Source organism: Palaemon carinicauda, chromosome 12 (genome assembly GCF_036898095.1).
Source record: "Palaemon carinicauda isolate YSFRI2023 chromosome 12, ASM3689809v2, whole genome shotgun sequence".
In the NCBI taxonomy this organism is placed as follows: domain Eukaryota; kingdom Metazoa; phylum Arthropoda; class Malacostraca; order Decapoda; family Palaemonidae; genus Palaemon; species Palaemon carinicauda.
The window spans coordinates 55,349,792-55,362,291 of NC_090736.1; positions in this window are offsets into that span (position 1 = coordinate 55,349,792).

Genomic DNA, 12,500 nt, shown 5'->3' on the forward strand with positions numbered 1-12,500 from the left:
ACCTTCTAAATTCATAGATAATGAGGACCTAATTAGCGGGATAAGAAGCACTTTAAATTCCATTAATTAAAAGATGAAGGAAAAACATTGAATTCTACTGAATTATTTTTTTTATTCTTTATCTATTGAATCCAGAGACTCTCTCTCTCTCTCTCTCTCTCTCTCTCTCTCTCTCTCTCTCTCTCTCTCTCTCTCTCTCTCTCCTACTTGAACTACGTAAACTCCGCTGATGGAAAATAATGGAATATTTTAGACACTGTGAGCGCTTTCTGCAAGCAGCATGTAGTAAATCCCGGCTCGAGGCAAACACTTAAAAAGTCTCTGTTGGATCGGAAATGACTTAAAAGAAGAATAAAACTCACGATTCTTTTTTATGAGAGCGGGAGGAATGCTTTCATATTTTAAGAAAGTGGGCGGATTTTATTTAGGATATGTTGATTTACTCTGATGTTGACAGATAATTATATCATTGGAATGTGAGGGGAATATGAAAAGCATGAACTATGTTGACTTAAATATCATATGTTCTCTTGATCATTATGTTTATATTATTGCAAAAATACCTCTCTCTCTCTCTCTCTCTCTCTCTCTCTCTCTCTCTCTCTCTCTCTCTCTCTCTCTCTCTCTCTCCATACCTAGAAGTCTAGATTTGTATATGTCTGAAATCTATTATCCTTGTACTGCATTAGCGCCAGAACTAGAACTATTTTTGATTTGATGCGCTTAAAGATTTTGGCTCTGCTAGTAAAAATACTAACATAATTCCAATATTCTTTTTCAGAGAATCTGTATCGCTGTGTTGATATTAATTGAAGAATAATATATAAACTATGATATGATGTCAGCGCCTGTAAGCAGATATAAAGTCTTAGAGATGACATTTCATATTCTTACCATCACTGGTCAAAGTGTAATATAAAATGAATGCTGTGTTAGTCTATTGGAAACGTCGCTGCCTTGCGATCTGCTGAACGGGAGTTCGATATCCGCTCAGGCTCGATAGTTTTCATGTAGTGTCTGCAACCTCATCATCCTTGTGAGCTAGGGATGGGGGTTTTTGGAGCAGCCTGTAGATCTACCTGCTGAGTCATGAGTAACCATTGTCTTGCCCCCCTTGGTTGGAAAGGGGGCGTGGGAACTGACCATAAGTATATAAGATCAGACTCTCCGGCATTGTCCTGCTGGGACATTGCCATTGTCCCTTGCCTCTGCTATTCATGAGAGACTTTAAAAACCTTAAATATCTTTTAATTTTATGTGATTTCTGGGTAAAACGGTAATATCTATTCTACTATAGCAGTTAATGGAAACGGCGTCTGTGGTCAGAGCGTATTTTACTTAGCAATTTAATAATTGTTTTAATATCATACTTTATGAAAGAAGGAAATATTTCTTACTTGAAAGAGAGTTAGGAAATGAAGTTGACAAAACCTTCGTTCATGACATTACAACTTTTCCCTAAATGACATGATTTATGTGGATAGGATGTTTTGTTCACTGATATAAAAGTATATAATAATGTTGCTGATAAATGAATTAGAAAAAAAAAATATAGTTATTTAACAAATAATCATATTCCTGCTACTCATGTTTGGATAATCCACCAAAACTGATCAGTGGCCCATAATGTCGAAATTTTTACTATACACTATACTGTATATCCTATAATAAATGGTTTAACCGCGTAATGGCACCATATTAACACTGCTTAGACCCATATTTATGAAAACAGATTGGGAAAGCTTTGACTTCGTCTGTGGTATAATACTGTACACATGAATAAAACCACAGTAATTGACACTCGTATGCTTTAAAGAATCAACAACCATCACAATCTCGTTTAATTATTTTGATAATGGAAACTTACGACGTAGAAATAATTCTCTCTCTCTCTCTCTCTCTCTCTCTCTCTCTCTCTCTCTCTCTCTCTCTCTCTCTCTCTCTCTCTCTCTCTCTCTCTTTTCCGAGTTCTGAATAGCGATGTTCAAGTGAAGCTATCATATCAGTTGAAAAATATGAACAAATTTTTTTAGAAAGATAGTTTTCTAAACTAAGATTTACAGTTATTGGAAAAGCTAGATCCAACATATGTTCCTCTCATTTCCTGGAAATCGCAAAGTAATACAATATCGGTTATGTTCAAAATGCCAAGAGAAATCTCAAGAATATTGCTATATGTATCACCAAATTACCTGATAAAGGAAGAAAATTACCATTGTTCGCCAACACAGAAGAGATAATTATCCTATTATATCTCTTTCGCCGTCTAAAATTATATATTCAAATCAAACATACACTTAATAAATTTGATGAGTAAGTCTACATTAATCTATTAAATATATCCTTTCTGAGTGCTGATACCAGATATACGTTTTTCCTTCTGGGAGAAATTTTAGATACTTTTTACTAGATACGAACCACCAACACCATCTATTGGCCTCTTTTTGAAATCTGTCTTGTGTGGGGGAAGGAACGCTAGTAGACAACGGTAATATCACATCCTTAGTAGACAACGGTAATATCACATCCTTATTATTTCATTTAAATTATAATGAGTGCAATTATATTCTATTTGCGATAATGCTACATTATATGATTATCCTATACCTGATATAATGCAAATAACGTATTAGCAACCTAAACTTTTATTTTCTACTACACCGATAATGGTCTCGCCCATCATAGACGTCATGAATACCCAAACTATCAACAAAACACGATGAAGTGTATTTAAATTAACATATAAGTAGTCATTATATTCATATCTAACACAATTTAAACATTTTTTATGAATACTAAACTAAAACATGCACTTAATACGTTGCTCATTCTTCAACAAAACATTAAGAGTAAAAATGATAAAGATTAACATATAAGTTCATTCAAATCCTTCAGTTAGAAGCTGTAGTATATCGGTAGAGATCAATTTAACCCTCGAGGGAATAAAAACGGTTTTGAAATGTTACACAATACTCAAATCTAACGAAGACGATATCGAGTATAATTCCTAAAGCATCATTGATCAATTGTCCTCATAACAACAATTTCTGATGTCAACATGGTATAGTGAAGGATCAAGTTCCTGTTTTTTACCCTCACTTTTTTTGTTTTGCCAAGAGAAAGATGTATTTAGTGTAATAATTTGTTTGTCTACATTATTCTCATTCAGATAGCAGAGGACGATATATACGGAATCTTTTTATCCTGAATGCGAGGAGAAAAAATTATTTCAAATGCTTGGACCTATCATCAAATATGAAATGAATCATATTATCTATCAAAACGTACATCCTCCTTTTATCTTCTTCTTTTGAATGCCAAGATTGAATGAAATATATTGGAGATATTACGAAAATAGATAGACAACGATTGTGAGGTTAACGACAGATTAATACTGGAGTATATTGATGTGGAGGATAACGACAAACGACAGAGACCGAATTTGGCATTGACTGCTCCATCAGATTGACGGGAGCTTAACGTCGGCAAACTGAACTGTGGCAAAGTGCCGCTTAGGCATTCTCGTCTAGAGTTATGGTGATGGGAAACATATATATATATATATATATATATATATATATATATATATATATATATATATATATATATATATATATATATATATATATGTGTGTGTGTGTGTGTGTGTGTGTGTGTGTATTTATATATATATATATATATATATATATATATATATATATATATATATATATATATATATATATATATATATATATACACAATTACTAGCTGAGGTACAATCGTAGCTTAACTAATAAATGTATATATAATTTCTTCCTATGTTAAATAATACCTCATACATCGCGGGATGAAAAACGAAACCAAACCCTTAAATCTTTCTTGCTGACAAACCTTCCCCTGACTTTATCTTGCCAACTGCTCTCTTTAACAGAAGGATTTTCAAACTAGTTATAATGGCTAAAACTATATTTCCTACAGCTAAAATAAACAACAAAAAAACTTGAAATTACCCTACAAAAAAAAAAAAACCACACCCTAAGATGAAATGGATCCTTGTAGTATAGGTGTACGCCCTGTGGTAGGGGTGTAAGAATACGTCTTGTGGGCGGTAAAAAGCGACTAAAAGGGCAGCTGCTGCTTTGTAGTCTTGCTTATTAGTCAAGGTAGTATAGGTAGTATGTTGGCCAGGACACCAGCCACCCGTTAAGATACTACCGCTAGATAGTTTATGGGTCATTTGACTGGCCAGAGTCCTGCATTGGATCCCGCTCTCTGGTTACAGCTTTTTCTTTCTGCCTATACATATACCGAATAGTCTGGCCTATTCTTTCCACATTCTCCACTGTCTTCATACATCTGACAACACTGCGATTACCAAACAATTCTATTTCGCTCAAAGGGTTCTACTGACCTGTATCATCGCAGACAGAGACTGCCCTCTGAACAATAAACTTAAAAGACTTCTCCCTCTGGCGGAAGAGATAGACCCGCCAGATTCACATGCAAAGAGACTTTTGGACACACTTAGAAGAACAGCAAATGCAAAATAAAGCCCACAAGACCAAGGGGCAACAAAAGTACGATAGCTACAGCACTCCTGCCCCATGGTCTCCGGACCCCATCCAGTACAACTTCACTTTCCTTATAGCAGCAAGCAAAGCTCTCTGCCCACCAGAGCAACTCACAGAAACAGCTAAAAATGCAATCATCAACACCTCAGCTCCCAACATCTACTATACTGATGGATCACTTGACCGTAACATTCAAAATTGCTACATGTTGCGCAACTAACAAATCGTGTCGACACGAGAATAGTTACAGATGGCCTCAAACTGTTGGAACCTAGATATATGTCTACTTTAGGTTCCAGAGCCTTTAGATATGCGGCCTCGAGACTATATAATAAACTCCCACGAAACATTCGAATGATTGAAGACATTAAGGCTTTCAAGGGGAAACTGAAGACTTTTTTATTTCAAAAATCATACAACAGTGACGATTTAACAGTAAATGAACAATACGTGATCTGAAACGATAGATACACTGAACGAACAAGGTAAAATGACAGCGGAGGTCCTGTAGAGAGTAGGGTTCTCCCGCTATATGGGAAGGGAAAAGTAGCCATCAAAGTAAGTAAGTAAGCCAAGCTACAACCCTAGTAGGAAAAGCAAGATACTTTAAGCCCAAGGGCTCTAACTGTGAAAAATAGCCCAGTGAGGAAAGGAAATAAGGAAATAAATAAATGATGAGGACAATTTAACAATAAATCATTCTATAAACAGTAACAACGTCAAAACTAATATACCATATATAAACTATAAAAAGACTTATTGAGTCTTTTGACTGGTCAGACAGTACTAAACCGGTTACGCTAATTTTCCCTTTGCCTACACCGAATATAGTAGGGTGAGGCAATTTTGGACACTTTTTTAGAAACCTTTGTACAACATCTTTACTAATAATTTATGACCAAAAACTAAACATGTTTTCAAAAGAGGGAAGTCTCATCTGTAAAAATGGTTTGTCTCATAATCGTATAAGAATTAGGAATTCCCAAATTTCATCAATAAATAAAATATCTCAAAGGCGAGGCAATTTGGACAGTGAGACAATTTTTGGACACGTTTGTATCTCCGTTAAGCGGCAACGCTCACTTGGGCACATTATCACAATTTGTGGTCCCTATCAATATAAATTTACTAGAAAAAAATTGTAGACTTACATAACTTTTTGTGTCCGTAATCCAAGACTGTCCAATTTTGCCTTATCATGGTTTTGAAAACTGTCCAATTTTGCCTTACTGCATGGATAGATAAATCAAACTTTGTATTCGAGCACACGAATATACTTTCATGTATAAATCTTCATATATATAATCATAAACATACAAAATAAGACCTCAGGGGTGCAGTTACGGGAGGGGAGGGGTTAGGTCTACCCAGGGTGATAACCATAGATTAAGGGAGCCATAGATGCGTCATCTCTGCCTCTCCATATGGCGTTTTTGTCACACCATACACAGCAGCGCCATCTGGTTTTAGTTGCGGTGACTTGATGACCAAACCATGCCGAGAGCTAACAGCCATTCGCAGTACTGTGCTGCTATAAATTGCAGCAATTCGAGAGCCAAGAACCCGGAATTAGCTTTTTTCACCTTTCCAAAGTCTGGAAAACGTACAGATGTATCCAATATTGAAAGGTAAGTACTAAATAATGAGATTTTTGGGGCGTTTCTGTGGGCGATAATAAAGGTGTTTTCCGCTTCGCCTATAAGATAGAGTGCACTGATTCTGTCAGCAGGTGTGTTGCCTTGCCAGATTGTCAATCACTGCTTGTCTCAATCAATCTATGCTTCAATCCCAGTTCTCAATGCGTTTTCTATTCGCTATGGCCCCTCCCCACCCAACTGTTATGCACGAACTGACGAAACCATCCCCAAATCTAAAATAGTAAGCCCCCCCCATCCCCCACCTCAATCTAGCCACTGGATAAACCTACTCTAACAGTCCATTTCATAATCATAAATTCATAATGGAGGTGTGTGGTCGTTTGTGTTTTATTTGCATGTCATTTCATCAAATTTTTGACAGTACTTTTCCAACATTATACGCTTGTCTGGTTATAAATGCCAATTGTTCATTGTTCATTTAAAAAAAAAAAAGTGAGCTGCCTAAAACATTAATCTGATGATAGGCATCATGCTATTTTACCTTTCCCATGCCTTCAATGTTATTTTTGACAATGTTAACTTCACAAAAATCTTGTTCATTGCTTTTTCTGAACACAATTTATTTTATGCACACTTATTTTTTTCTTTTTTTTTCCCGCACAACTTTTTGGTTTGTTTTAGATAATCGATTCCTAGATTTTCAAATCGATTATCGGAATCGGTTTGTTTTTTCAAGTGATGATCAAAAAAGTCGATAATCGGTCCATCACTATTTAATACTTTAACAGATATGAGCATGATGAGAAGTCTCTTGTCTGTAGATCAATCTGCTTGAATGTGGATTGGAAGAAATAAAAGTGAGTGTCTTCTACAGATTTGAGAATATAATGCATCGAGTAGTGATTGGAGAAAAAAAAACTTGAATATATGAAATTTACCCTGATTTTGTGAACAAATCGGAACAGACTGCCATGTGATTGCAATATAGGTGTGTGGTCATTTGTGTCCTATTTGCATATCATTTCATCAAATTTTGTCTACAGTACTTTTCCAACATTACACGCATGTCTGGTTATAAATGCAGATTGTTCCTTGTTCATTTCAGGAATAAAAGTGATTTTTGCTAGAAATTTTTGCTATTGCTATAATATTCGGTGAACAGCATGTGATTTTGTTGTCAATCCAACATTGATTGTTAACGAAGTGATGTACTTTTGATAACAATTGATGAATAAATACATGATCTGAATAACAACAGGTGCAAACTATTGTCTATTATATGAAATAGCTATGATGGCTAATGTTATGACCATGAAATAAATTCCCTATGAAAAAACAAATCCACCAACCTTGCTTTTTCTTTGTTTTTTGAAAATCAAGTATCGTGTAAGTACATCTATTGGCGGGTATTTGGACTTTAGACAATTTTGCGAAAATTAAATTTTTAAAATTTAACCATAAAAAAATTATATTATTTTTCTTTTATGTACCAAGGGCTGAATATGTAATTTGTGGATAAACAAGTTGCGAACAACAGCAATGTAATGACGTTATATTTTATTAACGGTTTTATTGAGCCTAATTACTGTACCTGGTACAATAAAAAATTTTAATATCACCAGTGCTAGTAAATTTAGGGAGATTTCTAGATAATAGTATATGACACACTCTGCCAATTAAGTCCCGGTATAATTCACTTCATACCAAGAAAGCCTGGACTGGAACCACAGACACTAGGAAACTGAAACATTTTTTTTTTCATATTTTTGCTGGGATTTAATTTTTACTATTATTATTATTATTATTATTATTATTATTATTATTATTATTATTATTATTATTATTATTATTATTATTATTATTTGCTAAGCTACAACCCTAGCTGGAAAAGCAAAATGCTATAAGCCCAGGGGCCCCAACAGGGAAAATAGCCCAGTAAGGAAAGGAAAGAAGGAAAAATAAAATATTTTAAGAAGAGTAACATTAAAATAAATATTTCCTATATAAACTATGAAAACTTTAACAAAACAAGAGGAAGAGAAATTAAATAGAATAGTGTGCCTGATTGTACCCTCAAGCAAGAGAACTCTAACCCAAGACAGTGGAAGACCATGGTACAGAGGCTATGGCACTACCCAAGACTAGAGAACAATGGTTTGATTTTGGAGTGTCCTTCTCCTAGAAGAGCTGCTTACCATAGCTAAAGAGTCTCTTCTACCCTTACTAAGAGGAAAGTAGCCACAGAACAAATACAGTGCAGTAGTTAACCCCTTGAGCGAAGAAGAATTGTTTAGTAACCTCAGTGTTGTCAGGTGTGTGAGGACAGAGGAGAATCTGTTAAGAATAGGCCAGACTATTCGGCGTATGTGTAGGCAAAGAGAAAGAACCGTAACCAAAGAGAAGGATCCAACGTAGTACTGTCTGGCCAGTCAAAGGACCCCATAACTCTCTGGCGGTAGTATTTCAACGGGCGGCTGGTGCCTTGGCCAACCTACTACCTCATACTAGTACATCATCTACCAGGGATAGAAGTTATTTTAGATTGTGTGTTTGCCAAGGATCTTCAAAACCACCAATATTTAGCTATGCTTCACGCTTTCCATTAGTTTTTTTTATTTGTCACGTATCAAACTAGTTTCCACGGATAATCAAACTTCTTAAAATAATACATCTATGATCAAACACAGCTGCTGCTTGAGCCGGCCGTTATAATCGCAATAGAACATAGATGGCGCTGCATGCGTGGTGTGACACCTTGTCATAATGTAGTGACGCATCTATGGCTCCCTTAATCTATGGTGATACCCTAAAAAGTGGGTGATTAGCTGAGAATTACATTTAAGAACATTTTGTCTTTGTAGCTTGAGGGTTATGATATGATTTTCAAAAAGTTAAAATACTTGGGACGCCCTCAAAGGTGTTGACACTCAAAGCGTAAAACCTTCAAAAAGACTGACCTACACATTGTGAAATCCTGGAGAGGGGGGTAACCTCAAATGCTACAAATAATTGAAAAAAAAAAAAATTCAAATATTTAAATTGTTCATAGAATAATTCACATATCCAGATGAACATTTCAGGGATTGAAAGGAAATATATTTCCCCTGTTCCTGCCAATTTCAATGTTGATAACTCCAATAAAAAGACACAGCTGTCCTGTTGCCTTTTTTATATGGTGTTAAGCAGAAACATTAGAGTGAACTGCATGGAAGTGAGAGATATCAACGAGGGAGAAAGCTGATCCCATAAACAATATTCATCCTAAGTTGTACCCATCTAGTTTATTCTTATTTTTGTTATCACTTATTATGAACGAGCCATCAAAGAGACACTTTTACCTACAAAAGATAATCTTACAGGAGAAGCAATCAAGAATTATAGAAACAAGACAAGAATAAGAAACACATTTGCTCGAATAATAACAGAAAGGGATGCTATTGAAGATTTAAGAAAAAACGATGAACTGAAGAAAAATAAAGGGGAAAAACCAAAAGAAGTGTATTAAGAGAGATAGAAACATGACAAATAATAGAAATACAAAGTAACCAAATGTTTCTCTATTTTTTAAGAAAAATTCCTGCAAACACTGAAGTACAAAAAAAATTAAATTGACCAAGGTAATAAATAGTGATAATTAAAACAATTTTTATAGTCCCGATAGTGAATCTGATCAGGATTTATTTATACCTTAAATAAAAGAAATAAAAAGTAAATTATAACCATCATTTGGGAAGAGCGTTTCACCTCCATATAAAAATGCAGCACTTATAGGAAAAGGGTATATGGTAAATTATAGATACAAGTAACGTCCATTATTTTGCATTGGTTGAGCATCAAAACGCAAAGTGCCTCGGTTATATTTCGCCAGTAGTCTCGATCTTGAGCTTTTAATTCAATACTTTTACATTCATCATCTCCTACTTCACACTTCATGGTACCGAGCTATGTAGGCCTCGGTCTTTCAAACTCTTCTAGTGCCTTGTGAAGGCCAGTTGAAAGTTTGGTGAACTAATCTCTTTTGAGGAGTGCAAAGAGCATACCTAAACCCTCTCCATCTACCCCTCGCCATGATCTCATCCACATATGGCACTCGAGTAATTTCTTTTATGGTTTCATTCCTAATTCTGTCGTGCCTTTTAACTCCGAATATTCTTCTGAGGGCTTTGTTCTCAAATCTACAAAATGTTTGATATTGTTTCATTAATATACCACGATTCATTCCTTTTTGTAAAGAATTGCCTATTTAGGAAATACTAAAGTTGAACTTTACATTGTAAAATGTTAACAAACCCCTTCCATAAAATTCATATCTTTGGGATTTTCTCCGCAACACAATACTGATACCGATTTTGCTGTACGTGCTAAAATAATCAGGGCTATTGCATTTGTTCCACCGGAACATATTACTGGAACTTCTGCATTGGTAAAAAGACAATTATAATGGACGAATGAACTGAAGGGGCAATGCCAGACGTCTTCCCCTCTTTCCAATGAACATGTGGAATGTTAATGAACGCTGCCTTAATGACAAAGACAGGACAAACAATCACGCTGAAGCTGCCCATCGTAGGATGCAACATCCAACAATATGGAAGTTTATCGATAGTTTGGAAAAGGGCAGCAACGAGAACGGAATCTTTATTACGAAAAGCGTATTGCTGGTCAAATATCTCTCATAAAGTTAAAAGGGTTATGAGGAGAATTTGTGCGGATAAAATCAATAGTTATACAGTGTCAGAACCAAAATAAGGGAGAATATTTCAGAAGCAAGATATTGTAGAATATTTTATAAGAACTGACATAACTTTACTTTGACTTATGGATTTATATATATGCTATCTTTAGCATAATTTGCGGGCATTTCCATAAATAAATATGGCGTTTCAATAAAATTTTGCTTTTACATATTTATCTATGATTTGAAAATTTTTTTTTTCCAAAAATTATATCAAGGTCCGTTGGCTATAAAATGCATGAATCATAAATATATACAGTATTACGGCTATACTGATGTTTATGTTTGCAAATTAGCTAGAAAGTGTAAATTATTTCCTAATTACGCCAGGAATAATAAATATAAAACAAAAGCATGCTAGTCGAGACCAGATAGTCTGCGGCGAGTTGGCCACGTCCAGTTAGACTGTGGCGAGTTGGCCACGGCCAGTTAGACTGCGGCGAGTTGGCCATGGCCAGCTAGACTGCAGCGAGTTGGAGACGGCCAGTTGTCCTAGAGCCACATGTTTAGTGGCCAACATGAAGATTTCCAAACATTACGAGGCCAGACATAGATACTAACAGTATATCCAAATGCAAATGTTAGGTGAAGCATTATTTTCTTTAGTCTTGATATTTTCTATACTACTAACTGCATAAGCACGAATACCTAAAATTTCTTCAGGTAGCAATGAAAATAGAAAAGGAAAAATCGTGTTTTATTCACGTTTTATGTTCACTTGAAACTTATTTCAATGTTTCAAGTTCTTCAATGAAAACAGTCTTGACACCAAAATTGACAAGCTATTGTCACGTCCAACACATTCAAGAAATATAAAGAGAATGGTATAGAATCTTGTTTCCCAAATTGGAATTTGAAAAGTCTTTGCCACGTCTTCCACACCCCAGAATTAAAAACTATGATACACAAACAAGTCCCTGAAACTGGAATGAGGGAAGATGTTGTCACGTCTGAGGCATCGAATGACCAGAAAATAAAAATTACAAACCAGGCTCTAAATTGGAATGTGAAAAGCGCAGAGTCATGTCTTTCATATTCAAGTAACATAAATATAGGTAGTATGTTGGCCAGGACACCAGCCACCCGTTGAGATACTACCACTAAAGAATTATGGCGTCTTTTGACTGGCCAAACAGTACTACATAGGATCCTTCTCTCTGTTTACGGTTTAGTTTCCCTTTGCCTGCACATACACTGAATAATCTGGCATATTCTTTACACATTCTCTCTGTCCTCATACACCTGACAACACTGAGATTACCAAACAATTCTTCTTCATCCAACGGGTTAACTACTGCACTGTAATTGTCAAGTGGCTACTTTCCTCGTGGTAAGGGTAGAGACTCTTTAGCTATGGTAAGCAGCTCTTCTAGGAGAAGGACACTCAAATCAAACCATTGTTCTCTAGTCTTGGGTAGTGCCAGAGCCTCTGTGCCAAGGTTTTAGCCTGTCTTGGGGTAGAGTTCTCTTGCTTGAGGGTACACTCTGGCACACTATTCTATCTTATTGCTCTTCCTCCTGTTTGTTAAATTTAATATAGTTTATATAGGTTTATTTTAATATTGTTACTCTTATAATATTCTATTTTTCCTTGTTTCCTTTCCTCCCTCGGCT